Below are 16,473 nucleotides of genomic sequence, written 5' to 3' on the forward strand. Positions count from 1 at the left end.
TATCTCATCATCTGCCTCTCTTCTCTATGGGGTCCCTCAGGGGTCCATTTTGGGTCCATTACTCTTTAATCTGTATATGCTTCCACTTGGTAATATCATAAGGAAATATAAAATCTCTTTTCATTTTTATGCAGATGATTCTCAGCTGTATCTTCCATTAAAATCTTTTATCACATCACGCCTGGATTATTGTAATTCGTTATATGTTGGTCTTCCACAATCTTCATTGGCACGGCTGCAGATGGTTCAGAACGCGGCGGCTAGATTGTTAACCGGCACCAAAAAACGCGAACATATTTCTCCAGTTTTAGTGTCCAGTCACTGCTCTATGTTTGTGGAATCAGTTGCCACCTGACATTAGGAGTGCTTCTTCTGTTTTTATTTTCAAGTCCAGACTTAAGACACCTTTTTACTCTCTCGCCTTTCCGGGCTATTAATTGAATGTGAAACTGTTGTTATTGCCGATACTACAATTTTTTATTATTATTGTTTTTTAAATTTTACTTTATTTTAGTATTTTTAGTATAGAATTTCCTGTATTTTATTATTGGTTTTGTTCAGCACTTTGGTAAGTGTAACGCTGAATTTTAAATGTGCTCTATAAATAAAACGTACTTACTTATGTAATGCGTGGGAGGTCAAGCTAGTGAAAAATGATTATTTGTGGTTAAAAAAGTATATAATTATTATTATTTTTTTAGAAAATGACCAACCGTTTCGCTAGATAAGACCCTTATTCCTCGGCTGGGATCGTGTTCAGCCCTTTGAAGCTGCATTGAAACTACAATATGGACCTTCAAACTCATTGATCCCCAATGAAGTCCACTATATGGAGAAAAATTCTGGAATGTTTTCCTCAGAAACCTTAATTTCTTTTTGACTGAAGAAGGAGAGACATGAACATCTTGGCAAAATAACAAGAAATTTTCATTCTGAAAGTGAACCAATCCTTTAAGGATTCCTTCAGTCCTGGTCTGGAGGTCCACTGATGTCTGGGGTAATTAGGACAATTACATTTGATCAATTAGCACACACTTATATAAAAAGTGAATTACAAATAAGGAAAATTAAGCAATTTATTATACTGGAGCCAACAGTATTAGCAGACAAATTCAAGAATTAGCCAGAGTTGCACAAAAGCTGAAACAAAATCGTAAATTAACAAATGATTTTTTAGATTAGAAAGTACCTTTATGGTTATGGATAAATGAAGAGCTTGCAGAAGAGGTATTTTGAAAAATGGCTAAGGATTTTACTAGGAAGTGGCTGGCACTGCTGACCACAGAGGACGGTCAATGGCGCCTGTCACAATGTCAGCAATATTATTGGGACTGTCAGTCATTAGTCGCTGAGATGCATAATATTTTATGCTAGCCTGTACTAAATGCTAGCTCAGCTGTGCGTGTTCATAAAAATGTGGTATACGTTTCAGTGACAGAATAAGAGAGCAAAGAGAGGTGTAAAAGAAGTGAGAGACTTAGTAATTCAAGGGCACACATAAAACTCTCAGTCTGGCACAGTGTGTCCGTGTCATTCCACTGCAGTAGGGCTTAATGGAGTCCAGATGGGCTTCTCCTCACTTGGGTCGCTGAGATGACGTCAAATCAAGCAGTAAAATTTCCAGTAATCCTCCCCAGCCTTTGGCCTTCACTGTTTGCCTTTAGCCGCTGGCCTTCCATGCCCTGGACCTGTCCTGAGTCAACCAACACTGCAGCTCCACCTGTCAGGAGCTCCCCCAGGGCCCCAGGAGGCATGGCTTGGGATACTATGAGTCTGTGAGGGAGGCAAGACTAATGGGTTCTTTCAGTCACAGAATTCCACAATGCAACAGTCTGATCAGCAATCATTTCACACGTGAAGAGGGCATTTCTTAAAGACGCAGAAGCACACGACTAAAGGGTCAAATGACTAATGACTGTTTTTGGAAATTGAAATAAAGGTAAAATAAAATAAAATATAAAATTTAAATAAATTTATGCATTTAGAAGATGCTTTTATCCAAAGCAACTTACAGTGCATTCAGGCTATACATTTTTATCAGTATGTGTGTTCTCTGGGAATTGAACCCACAACATCTGCGCTGCTAACGCAATGGTCTACCACTGAGCCACAGGAACATTATAAATAATAGATTCAAACTTAGAAATGTTGACTTGGCAACTAACAGAAATAAATGTTTAAGTTGAAGTAGTACAATTATAAAAAAAAAAACTGAAATAAAAATAAAGCTATACAGAAATATAAAAAAACTAACACTTTAGTATAGGGACCAATTCTTACTATTAACTAGTTGCTCATTAGCATGCCTATTATTAACATACTGGCTGTTTATTAGTACTCATAAAGCACATATTCTGCATAACCATAATCTACATCCCTAATCCTACCAATACCTAAACTTAACAACTACCTTACTAACTATTAATAAGTAGCAAATTAGGAGTTTATTGAGGGAAAGGTTGTAGATACTGGTTTGTTAATGGCGAGAATTGGACCTTAAAATAAAGTGAGGCCATAAAAACGAACAAAAATGACAACAGCTATTAAAAATAGTTTATTATTTGAAATAAAGTTTAAAATAAAATACAAATATTACATGAAAAACTGAGAAATGAACAAAAGAAAATATGCTTAAGCTAAAGTACTAAATTTAATATAAAATGACAACAGCACTTTTTAAACTAAATTAATAAAATTAAGATGAAAATTGAAAATATTAAAATAAAAGCTCATTCAAAATATTAATAAATACTATTAGTACTATAACAGTACATATAATAAGTATAGTACTATTATAGTACTAGTAAGTATAGCCTATAATAATAATTATAATGATAAGGAATAATAATGATAATTCATTCATCACTTCCTTCTTTACAAACCTTTATTACTTTCTTTGTTCAGCATAATAACACAAAAGACTGTTTTTTGTCCCTAAAATGAAAATCAGTGTTGTTTGAGGTCCCTTTTACTTTCATTATATGAACAAATGAGTATAATACATACAGTATATATATATATATATATATATATAGAGAGAGAGAGAGAGAGAGAGAGAGAGAGAGAGAGAGCACGTTTAGTTATCCATAACTGGCTTGATATTAAAAGTTTGGTGGGTGTGTTTAGACTGCAAAAGAGAGAATTAGAGCGAGTGAAAGATCAAGTGTTTCAGTGCTGCTGTAACTATAATAGCTAAATCCAAAAAGTTAGCAAACTTAATCTCAAGTTCATGGAAAATACAACTCAAGTGCAAGAACAATAAGAAAGTAATTAACTGTCCCTGCGAACACCTGCCACCTGGCTCTTCATTCTAATACATCATGATGGAGAGTCCCCTGTCAGTCTGCCGCTTCAAAGCAATTAAAGCCCAACAGCATATTACCATGGGCTCATTCCCTGCCTCTGACAATTAAAGACTTCTCTCCACCCAATTCATTATGTGTGAAGCATGTGTGCTGGATGTATTCGGGATTATGCAGACATACTCCTTCCATTCATAACTTTTCCTTTCCAGGACACACAGGCGGAAATCTGCTTACAAGACAAGCATTTGGAGTTCATTTGCAAGCTTAAATGACTTAGCATTTAATTCATAACAAAATACAGTACAGCGCTTCATATTACACCTTAGACTGTGGAAAAAAAACAAAAAATCTATATAAAAACTATTTTGCCGAGTTAACGTTTAAGCTGTGGTTTAAAATGGAAGACAATAACAGAATTTTTGCAAACCATAAACTCATTTAACTTCAAATGAGACGCGTGACTGTCCAGTGCAACCGATAATTACCTTCCTGGATATTCTTGGCCTTTCACATCCGCTCCTTCCTGTTCTGACAATACCATATACCTGCTTCCCTCCGTGTTGCCAGAAAGGAAGATGAATGCAAGAATATTTTCCCATCAAACAGAACAAATACCATCTGTGGCTCGAAATAACTTTGAACAACTTGGCTGGCCTCTTAAAGGCGAAAATGGAAATAAAGAAACAACTGAGCCCCCCCCCAAAAAATAACAGAAGGAATTAGCAGATTTAAACAAGACCTGTAATTACACATTTGTGCTGATAAACTGCGAATTCACTTTCCAAAAGCTCCCTGTTGTTCAATCCTGGATTGCTTTCAATGTGTGCTAACTCACTGCCATCAGCGGCCTGCCAGTTTGCTTTCATCAGCCAGTAACACAGAGATTCCACGAACAGTAATTCTGTTCCTCATGGGGCTTGTAAGTAAGGCCCATAGTGACAGAATCCAAAGAGCAAGAGTGTAGAACAGTGTTGCTTAGTAATTTTAATAGACACATGTAGAGAATGTATAGATGGTCTTTCTCACACTGTGTAAATACTGCACTACAGGGTTAAAGGAGACATGAAAAAATAAGACAAGACCCTCTATAAATTATCCCTTGCACTTTTAAAGAAGAGCGGAGGCTTGCTAAAAATATGCAGTGAAATCCCACTGCTGTGGTGGAGGAAGACTGCCTTGTCTTACCTCTTCCTAAACTAAACACAACCATATTGGGAGTGGGAAGTCTTACAATCTGTTATACATAGTGTCTGTAAAAGCCACTTTAAATGTATATACTGTATGCGTGCTTCAGAATCATGACAGCATGAAAATTAAAGGCTTGCTATTCTAATGTCACACTGGCAACTAATCATATAATCTAATAAATATACACTATAAATATTTCTTTAAAGGGAGAGTTCACCAAAAAATGAAAACTCTGTCATTGTTTAGTCAACTTCATATCATTCCAAACCCATGTGCTGTTGTTTTTCCATGGAAAATATAAAAAGTAGATTTTTTTAAATAAATCACTACATAGCTCTTGCTATACAATGGTTGTACTGACTGTCCGTCAAGCTCCAAAAAAGATAAAAAAGCCATAACGTTAGTCTATTCAATTAAAAAAACTGAAGACAAAAAAACTGAAACTATACATTTTCATGACTCCAAAATTAACTAAATTAAAATACAAATGTCCACATGAAAATGCCATTATAGCAATAACACTAGATTGTGCTGCTAAATTTAATGCCATTAGACGCTATTAAATTATACAATTTGAAAACTAAACAAAAAATAACAAGAATAAAATTTAAATTAAAACAATCTAATCTATAATGCATACAGGTTTGGACTTGGGAATGAGTAAATGTCCATTTAAATTTTTTTCCTTTAATGGTATAGTTCACCCCAAAAAATTTAAATTCTGTCATTAATTACTCACCAACATGTCGTTCCAAACCTGTAAGACCTTCGTTCATCTTCGTAACCCAAATTAAGTTATTTTTGCTGAAATCCAAGAGTTTTCTTACCCTCCATAGACAGCAACGCAACTACCACGTTCAAGGTCCAGAAAGGTAGTAAAGACCTCATTAAAATAGTCCATGTGACATCAGTGGTTCAACCGTAATGTTACGAAGCTTTGAGAATACTTTTTGTGTGCAAAGAAAACTAATGATAAAATAATACGTTTGAAAACTAATAAAAAAATAATGAGTTTATTCAATAGTTTCTTCTCTTCCGTGTCAGTCTTTGATGCGCCTTGAATAAAGTTATTTTTAGTTTTTTTTTTGCACACAAAAAGTATTCTCGTAGCTTCATAAAATTAAGGTTGAACCACTGATGTCACATGGACTATTTAAACAATGTCCTTACTACCTTTCTGGGCCTTGAACGTGGTAGTTGTGTTTCTGTCTATGCAGGTTCAGAAAGCTCTCGGATTTCATTAAAAATATCCTAATTTGTGTTCCGAAGATGAACGAAGGTCTTTGGAATGACATGAGCGTGAGCAATTAATGACAGAATTAAAATTTTTATGTGAACTATCCCTTTAAGCTATTATGCTTGTTTTGGCCTTTTCTTTAGGTCGGGGAAGCAGTGGGCTTGGTCTTATTACGCACTTCATTCCACCACACGATTTCTCTTAGATCATATTTATTTGATTTGATAGTTGATCAACAAAAAAATTTGTATTTAAAATTAAGATACAAAGTATACAAAACGAAATTCGTTCAATAAAGAGATTTTCCACAAACAAAACGTATGAAGTGGTAAAAAATTGTGTCTGACCCACGTATTGCCGTCCAATTCATTACCACACCCTTATGATGTTCACAAAACACAAACAAATAATATTTAAACATAAATATAAACAAAAAATACATTTTCTTAAATGGCCACAACAATGCTAGATATTAAAATAACTCTCTAATCAAGGACTGCAATAACCAATAAGCCCAGCAACAAATTCTGCAAGCAAGATAAGCATCACAGATTGAAAAGAGCATTTATGAAATGAAACAAGACACAGTAACTGGCAATTACAATCTGTTTAGTGTCCAGATGGTGGTTGTTTTCTTTTATCTATACTGCCAATATGAAAAGCGGCATAAAATTGTGTTTCCCCATCTGGACCGAGGCGGTGAATTAAGGCGAACCTGCAGGATGTGGTGATTGGACTGATCAACTGGAAAAGGTCAAGCAGAAGGTTTGTAAAGCAGCCATATTTGCTGGCTGGAAAGGGCCGTCCAGCTCAGAGCTCTGAGTTGGCAGAGGTTTAACACTAGCAGCGCCTGAAGTCTGTACAGCGACTTAGTATTCATGAAGGTTTGAGTCAGAGTTTGCAGATTGACATGAGGGCTGAGTTTGTTTCCATTGTGGTCTGAAACAAAGAGGCATGTGCCTGCCCTGCCAGCTAGCTGGTGGGAAATGTTGAAAAAGACAACTGTGAGAGGTGCCACACTCCATTTCACACTCGTTTCAAAGGTGTGAAGTCCCCTGCTTTTCACCTCACCGCCAGTGTGTGAGCAATGCTTTTACCTGTCAGCGGGCTCTGTACATCAGTGTATTGTGTATTCACAGCTGATAGAGAGTCAAGAGCAACATCAATCCTTTCAGCGAAAGAACTGCAAACAGACAGTACATGCACGCAACAAGTTTAGGGCCATTATGTAGCACAAGCACGAGAGAAAATTACTTTAGTGATCACGCAAAATTCTTCAGCTAGCTATTGTATTTCTTATGAAGTGCAATGCTACAATCAGTGACAATGCTAGTTTTATACTGTATTGTCCTCAAGATTGGCTACATTTAATAAGATTAAGGTAGTACTATAATAACATTGGAGTGCATGTAAACAGAATATTGTGATTATGCTAATATGATTATGCTCATAATTACAGTATCCATAACTGCAGTAAAATACGTGGCGTATTGTGGGTTTTAATTGAACTATACAGTTATGTACACCTCTTATGCTCACCAGGGCTGCATTTATTTGATCAAAAACACAGTAAAAACGGCAATATTAAGAAATATTATTACGATTTAAAATAATGTTTTTTGCTCGTGCAAGCTCAGAAAACAGAGGCTGCACTTAGAGTTTTATGTAACATAGACATCATGCGATTATTGATAATCAGAAACAACAAAGTGGAGATATTTTTAGGCACATATTCAAGAAAACCAAGCAAGTCAGAGACCCTAGAATGGAACATTTTGCATTTGAAGCAGGCAAATAAAAACAGCAGCAACGAACATGCGTAATGCATTTTAACTGAACACTTTATGTTGTGGCTTGGGGTACAATAGCAACGGTATTGGCGGAAAATGGCTATGTTTCTGAGCGAATAAACAAAATAAAAAGGGGAAGCAGCACATAAAAAGGACTGAAGAGTTTGCCCATTATCAGACTATGTGCATGTACACAGACTCTAACCACTAACCATTCAATGTCAGCTACAGTAGTAATGTTTCCAGTCCTTATTCAGTTGACTACAACATCTCACATGAGTTTCTGCTAAAGTCTTTCTCTGCCTCGAGGCTGCAAGTTGCCAGTATGGCACATAAACAGGAAAAATGGTGGAAATAATGCCTTTTTTCTCTACAGCAGTTGGTCTTTTAAGGTAAATATATCCATTTCTTTCCCACTGAAAGTGCTCCTCACATTGCAGTGCTCGTCTGATGGACGGTTTTATTTCTGAATTGTTTGTTTACTCATTCAGAAAGGTCGTTTTAATGCACTAAAATAAACCGCACGTTTGAAAGACTACCTTGTGTGATTCTTTAGCTCTGAGCTAAAAGTAACTGATCATTCTTTACTCCTACCGCAAAAGGTAATTCTTCATCCTCACATTCTGCTGAAGCACAAGCTTTCCAGATCCCTCAACCACCAGCTAAAGTTGGATGCCCACGACCCTTCTAGTGGCGGAGGTATTGAGCAGGGCTCTTGAGGTGGAGCGAAAAAGAGTTGGGTTTCGGACAACATCCCACAGCAGAATCCACAGCTGACAGACTAGCCGTGGTTAATTATGAAGCTCATGGAAAAATGTTTCAAACGAAAGCCAGTCAAAATGGTGAATGAATGAATTTCATTGTTTCCTTTCCAAGAATAAAGGAGAAGGATCTCACCATTTCTGTCACAATATATGGCGAGGAAAGCCAATTTATTAAGACTAGATGGTGAAGGAAAATGAAATGGTGGGCTCAAGAGAAGGAACTGCTATCTGGAGGACAGGCTTAACTTTGGCTGGAGATTAAGGCAGAGTAATTTATTAAGGGCAAAAATGGCAACATGTGAACAAGACCTTCATTATGGAGCTGAGCACAAGACCGCTAAACCTAAAATAAAGTTCAGAGATGTCTTTTTTACGACTGTCAGTGCCAGAAGGTCTCATCATATAGCATATGGTAAGCATGTGGAAGCCTGGAGAACAATATAATACTAGCAATTATCTAATCAAGATGTCCGCTGAAACAAGGTGAAAATAAACAGTAGAGTATGATAATGTGATAAAACCAAAATCGAGTCTGGTTTTAATATCTTACTCAAGCTATTTATTTTTTTCGCTAGTTATCATGCAGCCGTGCCTCAGAGCAATGGAAATGATGTGACAGCTGATCAAACTGAGGACCTTAATTTCAACATAATCTTCCTCTGAGAGAGGAAGAGACAGACACTATTTGCCATGATCATCTCAAATACGCTTAGAGCATCTTTTAGAAACAAATTAGATCTGTAAATGTCCACATTTCATATCGAGTGCATTTTTACCCCACTAATCAGGGGGAAAAGGGTCTCTTCTTGGAGACCTGAACAATCTCCCATACAGAAATATGGTTTTAATTAGCAATTACACACAGTTTGGCTGGTTATCATGCCCTTTCAGATAAATGTTGCTCACTAACTACAAAAGAAGCAACTTTCGTGGTCACATGAGCAAAGATGACCGATTCTAAATCGCTTTCTTTTTTTAGATCCTGCACTAGCTGCACAACTGCCATTGAGATGAATGGGAATTCTAATGGATAGCTCTCTTCAGGTATTACAGTTTACACTTTACACTTTGTGTCTAGTAAATGAACTAGCTCTGTGCACCAGTTTCTCATTTCAATCTGTCAGAGCCTGTCACTGAATGCATACATACTGCCAGAGGAAGGTCTCTGCTTGCAGCTAAAGCAATGGGGCGTTTTAATGGGATGAGCTGGGACTTTTCAAATGAGTGCTCAAGCATTCTTCAACTTCCTCGCAAAGTTACAGTCGTTTGAAGTCTGGACTCGAGCAAGATTTGGTTGATTGAAGGTAAAACTCAATGCTGGATTTGTGCAGGAAGAAAAATGAAATGGGAGATTGATTCTCAAACTCGAATCATTATCTCCACCTCCTATACAAGAAAAGAGAAAGGGAGTGGTGAGGAAAAAAGTATTCAGTATTTATGTGCGCTTATACAGCCAAATGGTGCTCTGGTGGAACTAGAAACACTTTGCTACTCCCTATTCATTTCTTCCCACGAGCAGTTCTTGGTCAAACCCTGGCCAGATGTTTCAACATCACTGATGATGGCTTAGAGGTGACGTCAGACCACATTCACCCTACAAAGAAAGAGCATATCAGTCTGTCCTCAGCATTGGAAATTACTGATTAAAGTCCGAATTAAATGGAAAATCTATTATTATCTAAATGCATGTTAGTGATCTTATTGTGAATGCCGTATTCATACTTGTTTTTTTCCCTTATTTTGTGACCTTGTAATACTCACTCAAAATGTCAACTTGAACTGACTTCTCTCTGGTGGTGAATGCTGAATTTTTCCAATCTCTCTGTCACTTAAACACCTTCCCTTTTACTCAGATGTACATCACAATACAGAAAAAAAGATATGTTGCTACTTTCGTTACATTGTGACTTTGAAATGTTCGCTAACTAAAGGTTTTTTGGAAGCTGTAACATTTACTAAAAATGTGCATACCCTAGTAAAAAATAAACATACTAAAATGTGTTTGAAATACCTTTATTTCATGCTAGGTATACTACAAATACATACTAATACAAATACCCTGCAATTGTATTTTTTGTATACTAAACTGGTATACTTAAAGTTTAGTACTAATTGTAATAAATGCACTTTAATTGTGCGGAACTAGTGCTGAAGTCCAACTAAAGATATACTGAAGTATACCAGCAGAATTTATCCTGACACTAACGGAATGGACTTTGAAACATAACGTGTTTGTGTTTGAAGATAACTTTTTCCAACAGGTTAAAGGTACGGCTATGGGAGCATGTTTTGCACCAAATTATGCCAATCTTTTAAAATGGTGGACCAGATATATTGATGACATCTGCATGATTTTTGAAGGAGATGAAACCGAATTACAAAATTTTCATGCATTTTTAAATTCCATAAATACATGCATTAAGTTGAGCCTCGAATACAATCAGGAGAAAATAAATTTTTTAGACATTTCTATTTATAAAGATCAAGATGGATGTCTACATACTTCACTTTTCAGAAAGAATACAGACCGTAACACCATTTTGCACGCAAGTTCAGACTAAACGTAGACTGCAAGATAGATTATGGGATCACAATAATGCAATTCGTACAAGAAACAAAGATTACCCCATGGCAGTACATTATGCATCTGCACATGACTCAAATCCGTCTACTTTAAGAATTATTGGTTTGGAAATTGTAACTGGATCGATTAGAAAGGGTGATAGATTACAAAGACTTCTACAAAGGGAAGCCTTTTGGATTTTTCAGCTAAAAGCCACCATTTTTCCTGGTTTGAATGAGGAATTAGATTTAACTCCATATTTGTGAAATGATTATCAGTATGATCATTATTATTATTATCAAGATATATATATAATTTTTTATTTTTATTTATTTATTTATTATTATTATTTTATTTTTATTTTTTTATTTTTTTGGTACATGTGATTATACTTCGAAATTGTTAATGATGCTATTGGTCCCAGACTGATATTATTCAAAGATCATACAATCCTCATCAATAGTGTCATTAAAACACATTTTAGGCTTAATATTAAGAAATGTGCATTGTGCACTAGTAGTACTCCAAAAAAAGTTGAATCATAATTTTTTATTTCAGTAAGTCACGAGTGATATGTCAGTAAATATGTTAATAGATTTGAACTATACTTAGTATGAAAATAATTTTTATATCAGCAAGTCTCGAGCGATATGTCAGTAAATATGTTAATAGAAGAAATAAATGTATTTTGAATATATTACTTTTTGACTAGGGATGATAATTAAACAATTTTTAATTAAAACTGATTGGCAATGAAAACATGAAGAGAAAATATGTGGCAAGATATTAGTCCACTAACAAAGATTTTTGAAAAAGCCAAATCTACACTGAACAAAATTATAAACGCAACACTTTTGTTTTTGCCCCCATTTTTCATGAGCTGAACTCAAAGATCTAAGACTTTTTCTATGTACACAAAAGGCCTATTTCTCTCAAATATTGTTCACAAATCTGTCTAAATCTGTGTTAGTGAGCACTTCTCCTTTGCCGAGATAATCCATCCACCTCACAGGTGTGGCATAACAAGATGTTGATTAGACAGCATGATTATTGCTGTTATGTTATGGACAACGAACACAGGTGCATTTTATTGATGGCATTTTGAATGCACAGAGATACCGTGACGAGATAAAATGGGGGCAAAAACAAAAGTGTTGCGTTTATAATTTTGTTCAGTATAGAAAGAATATTAGTGGTTTAAATAATTTAATGATAATCAATTACATGAGATAAATCACATAAATCATAAATGTGATATTACATCTTAGTTATGCACTAAATGATGTGAACGCACCAGTGAACTTGTTACGTGCTAGTCAGAACATCAAAATAAAAATTTATCAAATGTTTGAATATTTGCTTTAACTTGGCATGTCAAGTAAAATGTTATTTTCATAGACTAAAATTAGATTTTAAAATTAGAATAAATGATTTGCATGAACTATATTTTGACTACATTTTAAAATAATACTGTTGTCAAAAGATTAAAACTGACCCATACTAGTCAACAACAATTTTAACCCTCTCTTATCTCTTCATCACTCCCACCTGCACACTTGAGCAGCATTCCCCCTTCCCAGTCTGCAGTCCCGGTGGGAAATCTCACTCCCAGCTCTCCTGATTCCCTCCAGATGTGCATCAGGATGGATGAGACATCCAATGTATCCGTCCGAAGCGGGCACATGAAGCACTATTTCACTTGCCAGTACATAGGACGAAACTTACAGTGGCTAACGTATGGTCTTCATAACCCTCAGGTTCCCGCAAAGCGATATAAACGACATGAAGGATGCATAATGTCTCATTTCCTAAGCCCCAGCCCTGTAACTACGGTCTGCTGAGAAAATATGTGGCGTGTCACAGCTTATTGTGTTATGATGAGAGGGCCTAGCGAGGGAGGCTGAGAGACAGACAGCGCGCAGTGGGCTGTGAAGAAAAGGAACCGGGGAAGGAGGAAAGAGAAGAGATGAGGAGAGGAGAGGAGAAGGGAAGAGCCTGCAGCCAGTGCAGCACTGGAGCATGAAACAGGGCCTCGCCAATCATTCACTCTTTAGATAAAGAATTATGTCTCTCACAAGACACCCGTGGCTGAGAGATGACCAAACCGAAGAATTAACCGAGAGACAGGTCACATCAAGGCAAAGAGAGATTTTGTGAAATGGCATTCGCCGCCTACTCCTCCTCACTCTCCGTTTAAGCAAAACCTTGTCTCTGCTATATATACGGAAAATATGACACCATTCAGGCCGAGTAAAAATCATCATTTCGTTTTGTTTTCACTTTGGCCACTGCTATGAAGCGTTCACCACAAGGGAGCAAATATGTGGCCAGTTTACTCTGCATTTGACTAGTGTGGAGGACAGGCCATCTGCTGCCAAGTCCAGCAGCGATGTTGTCTCCTGCTGCAGAGATGGGCATTCTCCCAAGGAAGGGTGGAGAGCCTTCAGATGATTGACAGAGCTGTCTGTATTAACACCTGCTGCTATCGTCTCCAACGTGAAAGTCAGGAAAATCTCTACAGACTATCAAAACATGATCGCCCTTGTCTCTGCTATATATACGGAAAATATGACACCATTCAAGCCGAGTAAAAATCATCATTTCTTTAGTTTTGTTTTCACTTTGGCCACTGCTATGAAGCGTTCACCACAAGGGAGCAAATATGTGGCCAGTTTACTCTGCATTTGACTAGTGTGGAGGACAGGCCATCTGCTGCCAAGTCCAGCAGCGATGTTGTCTCCTGCTGCAGAGATGGGCATTCTCCCAAGGAAGGGTGGAGAGCCTTCAGATGATTGACAGAGCTGTCTGTATTAACACCTGCTGCTATCGTCTCCAACGTGAAAGTCAGGAAAATCTCTACAGACTATCAAAACATGATCGCATTAGCTGGACATTCATCATTTAAAGGTGAAGTGTGACATTTATTGCAGGTTAATTTGCAGAGACAGTTATAAGTAAGTCATTTGTAGCCTGATTTCTTGCAAAGTGTAAACTTTGATCTGTTGAGGCATTCCGACCAACCCTACTAAGTAACATCGGATCAACCAATGTTGTGAATCTGGTATAGCACTATCTATGTAATGGCCAATGGAAGACTGCCTGGGAAACTCGTTTGAAAACAATTATCATTTTTAGATTGATTAGAGTAGATGAAGCTAATGCCACAGCAATTTTAAATTTCATCTTCATTTTTATCAATAAAAAATAATTTCTAGTTAAGTAAAGTTTATATAAAATTTCAAGTAAAGTATATATAAAATAATAAAATAAAAATAAATAATTAAATGAAATGTAAAAAAAAATAGATCAAAAGAGAATGCACGATTTATAAAAAAAAATGTAAGTAAGTACTTTATTTTTATAGCACCTTTCTAGAGCAAGTGTCACAAAGTGCTTTACATCCAAGATAAAAGAGAACAATTAAGAAACATATTTTTGCCAAGCCAGCCATTCAGGACAATTTTGACAGCAAAAGAATTAACTACAAATTTTAAAGGCAAAATGTTGCCCATACTTTGACAAATAAAAATGAAAAAAAAAAAAATAAATAAATAAATAAAAAAAAGATGGAAAATATGGAAAGGAAAACGCATGGCCTTGAAATAAAAATTCTGTAATTTTGAATAAATATAAAACAGATGCAATGGTTTAGACCAGGGATCCTCAAATCTGGCCCACGAGATCCACTTTCCTGCAGAGTTTAGCTCTAACCCTAATCAAACACACCTGAGCATACTAATCAATGTCTTCAGGATCATTAGAAAATCACAGGTAACTGAGTTTGATCAGGGTTGGAGCTAAACTCTGCAGTGCATTGGACCTCCAGGGCAAGATTTGAGGAACCCTGGTTTAGACATTTGCCTTTTTAAATTAAATGTTTTGTTGATTGATATACTATGTTAAACTTGGACAAAGACATAAACAATCTTAATAATTCAGCCTTAATAATAACGTACCCTACGCAAGTAGTTAAGTTACTTACCGTACTAAATTAAGAGACACTTTGCACACAAGAATTTCAACAGTATCAATACTCCAACATTAAGAATGCTAATACTGTAGCTAATCTGTGTAAGCAAATGGAATGGCATACTTCTGTACAATATAAGAGAAATTTAGACCAAATATGACGGGTAAAAATAGACCCTGATGAACGTTTTACAGTCCTGTCCATCACAGTGACAAATAATGATTAATTGCAGTATAACCCCTAGTTTTCGGCAATTGCTCATAAAAGGTTCCTGCAAAATTGAACCATTTTTCAGTCTTGGTGACAGCCTGCCAAAAAAAAAAATGTACAATTAAAAATTAAACTACCAGTGACTAGCAAAAAAGCTGCATTTTTAAATTCCCTTAAACAGCTAAGGTTAATCAAGGTCACATCCCCACAAGGAATGGTTTATTCTAGATCAATGTAACCACTGAAATGGTCAATTAGTAATTCCTGGAATGGTTTTGCTTCTGGGAGATGTATGTGTAGATTGGGGAGATATTTGGGGGAGTGATCTATAACTACTACTGAAAGGGCAAACTGAATTTTTCCTTCTCAGAATGTGCCTAAACTCATGGCTGGTAATAAAGTCTCCAGAGAAAAATGTGTGTGCGTGTTTTCTGGGTTATTTGCCCATCCCCTGCGGTGAGGGCCTGCCTCGAGTCTATTGTTTGGACACAGTTCACCTCACGCTGCATTGGTCACAGACAGGGTGTGGTTCAGGGAGGCCACGCTTGCGGCTTGGAGACGGGAGGGGAAGGAAAAGACGGGAGGGGTGAGAGAAACGGAGAGGGGGCTCTCTGAACGCTGACAGCTAAACTGGGAGATCCCATGGGGAGAATAAGGTGAAAGAGATACTCCCTCTTCTTTGAAAACAAAGCTGTACTGTAATCCGTCTCAAGTGCACTGGTGCAGCTAACCAGAGCAAAGTATTACGCTAGTATTACCTCTTTTCCGTGGACATGGTGCTGGTTCTCATCTCTGGAGATCTGTGGCGCTCTCTCAGAATCATCATTTCACGTGACTTGAGAGTGAAGAACTAAGGGGCCAATTTGCATAGATGTTCTTGAGTGCCACTGCACTGTTTTTAATTGCTTTTCTGTGTAAATATGTACTAGATGTACGTCTTTTGAGACATACACTAAAAGTTTTGGGTCCGTAAAAAAAGTTGGTTATTCTCAACAAAATTATTTGATCAAAAATACAGTAAAACTGTAAAATATTATTACTATTTAAAATACTTGTTTTCTATTTTAATATATTTTAAAATGTTTTTTTTTCTGTGATGGCAAAGTTAAATTTTTAGCATCATTACACCAGTCTTCAGTGTCACATGATAGTTCAGAAATCATTCTAATATGCTGATTTGTGCTCAAGTAACATCTCTTATTATCATTGTTGAAAACAGTGCTGCTTAATATTTTTGATAGATTTATGATAGATTTTGTCAGGATGAATAGAACATTCAAACAAACTTTAATTAAAAATTTTTATAAAAAATCTTTTGTAGCAAATGTCCTTACTTTCACTTTTCATCAATTTAATGCATCCTTGCTGAATTTTGAATGGTAGTGTATTTTAATAGAAAACCTGAAAATAGCCAATTTGAAATTGTAGTTTTCTGACATTGAGAAG

The sequence above is a fragment of the Sinocyclocheilus rhinocerous genome, unplaced genomic scaffold (assembly GCF_001515625.1).
Source record: "Sinocyclocheilus rhinocerous isolate Xijiao unplaced genomic scaffold, SAMN03320098_v1.1 scaffold576, whole genome shotgun sequence".
NCBI lineage: Eukaryota > Metazoa > Chordata > Actinopteri > Cypriniformes > Cyprinidae > Sinocyclocheilus > Sinocyclocheilus rhinocerous.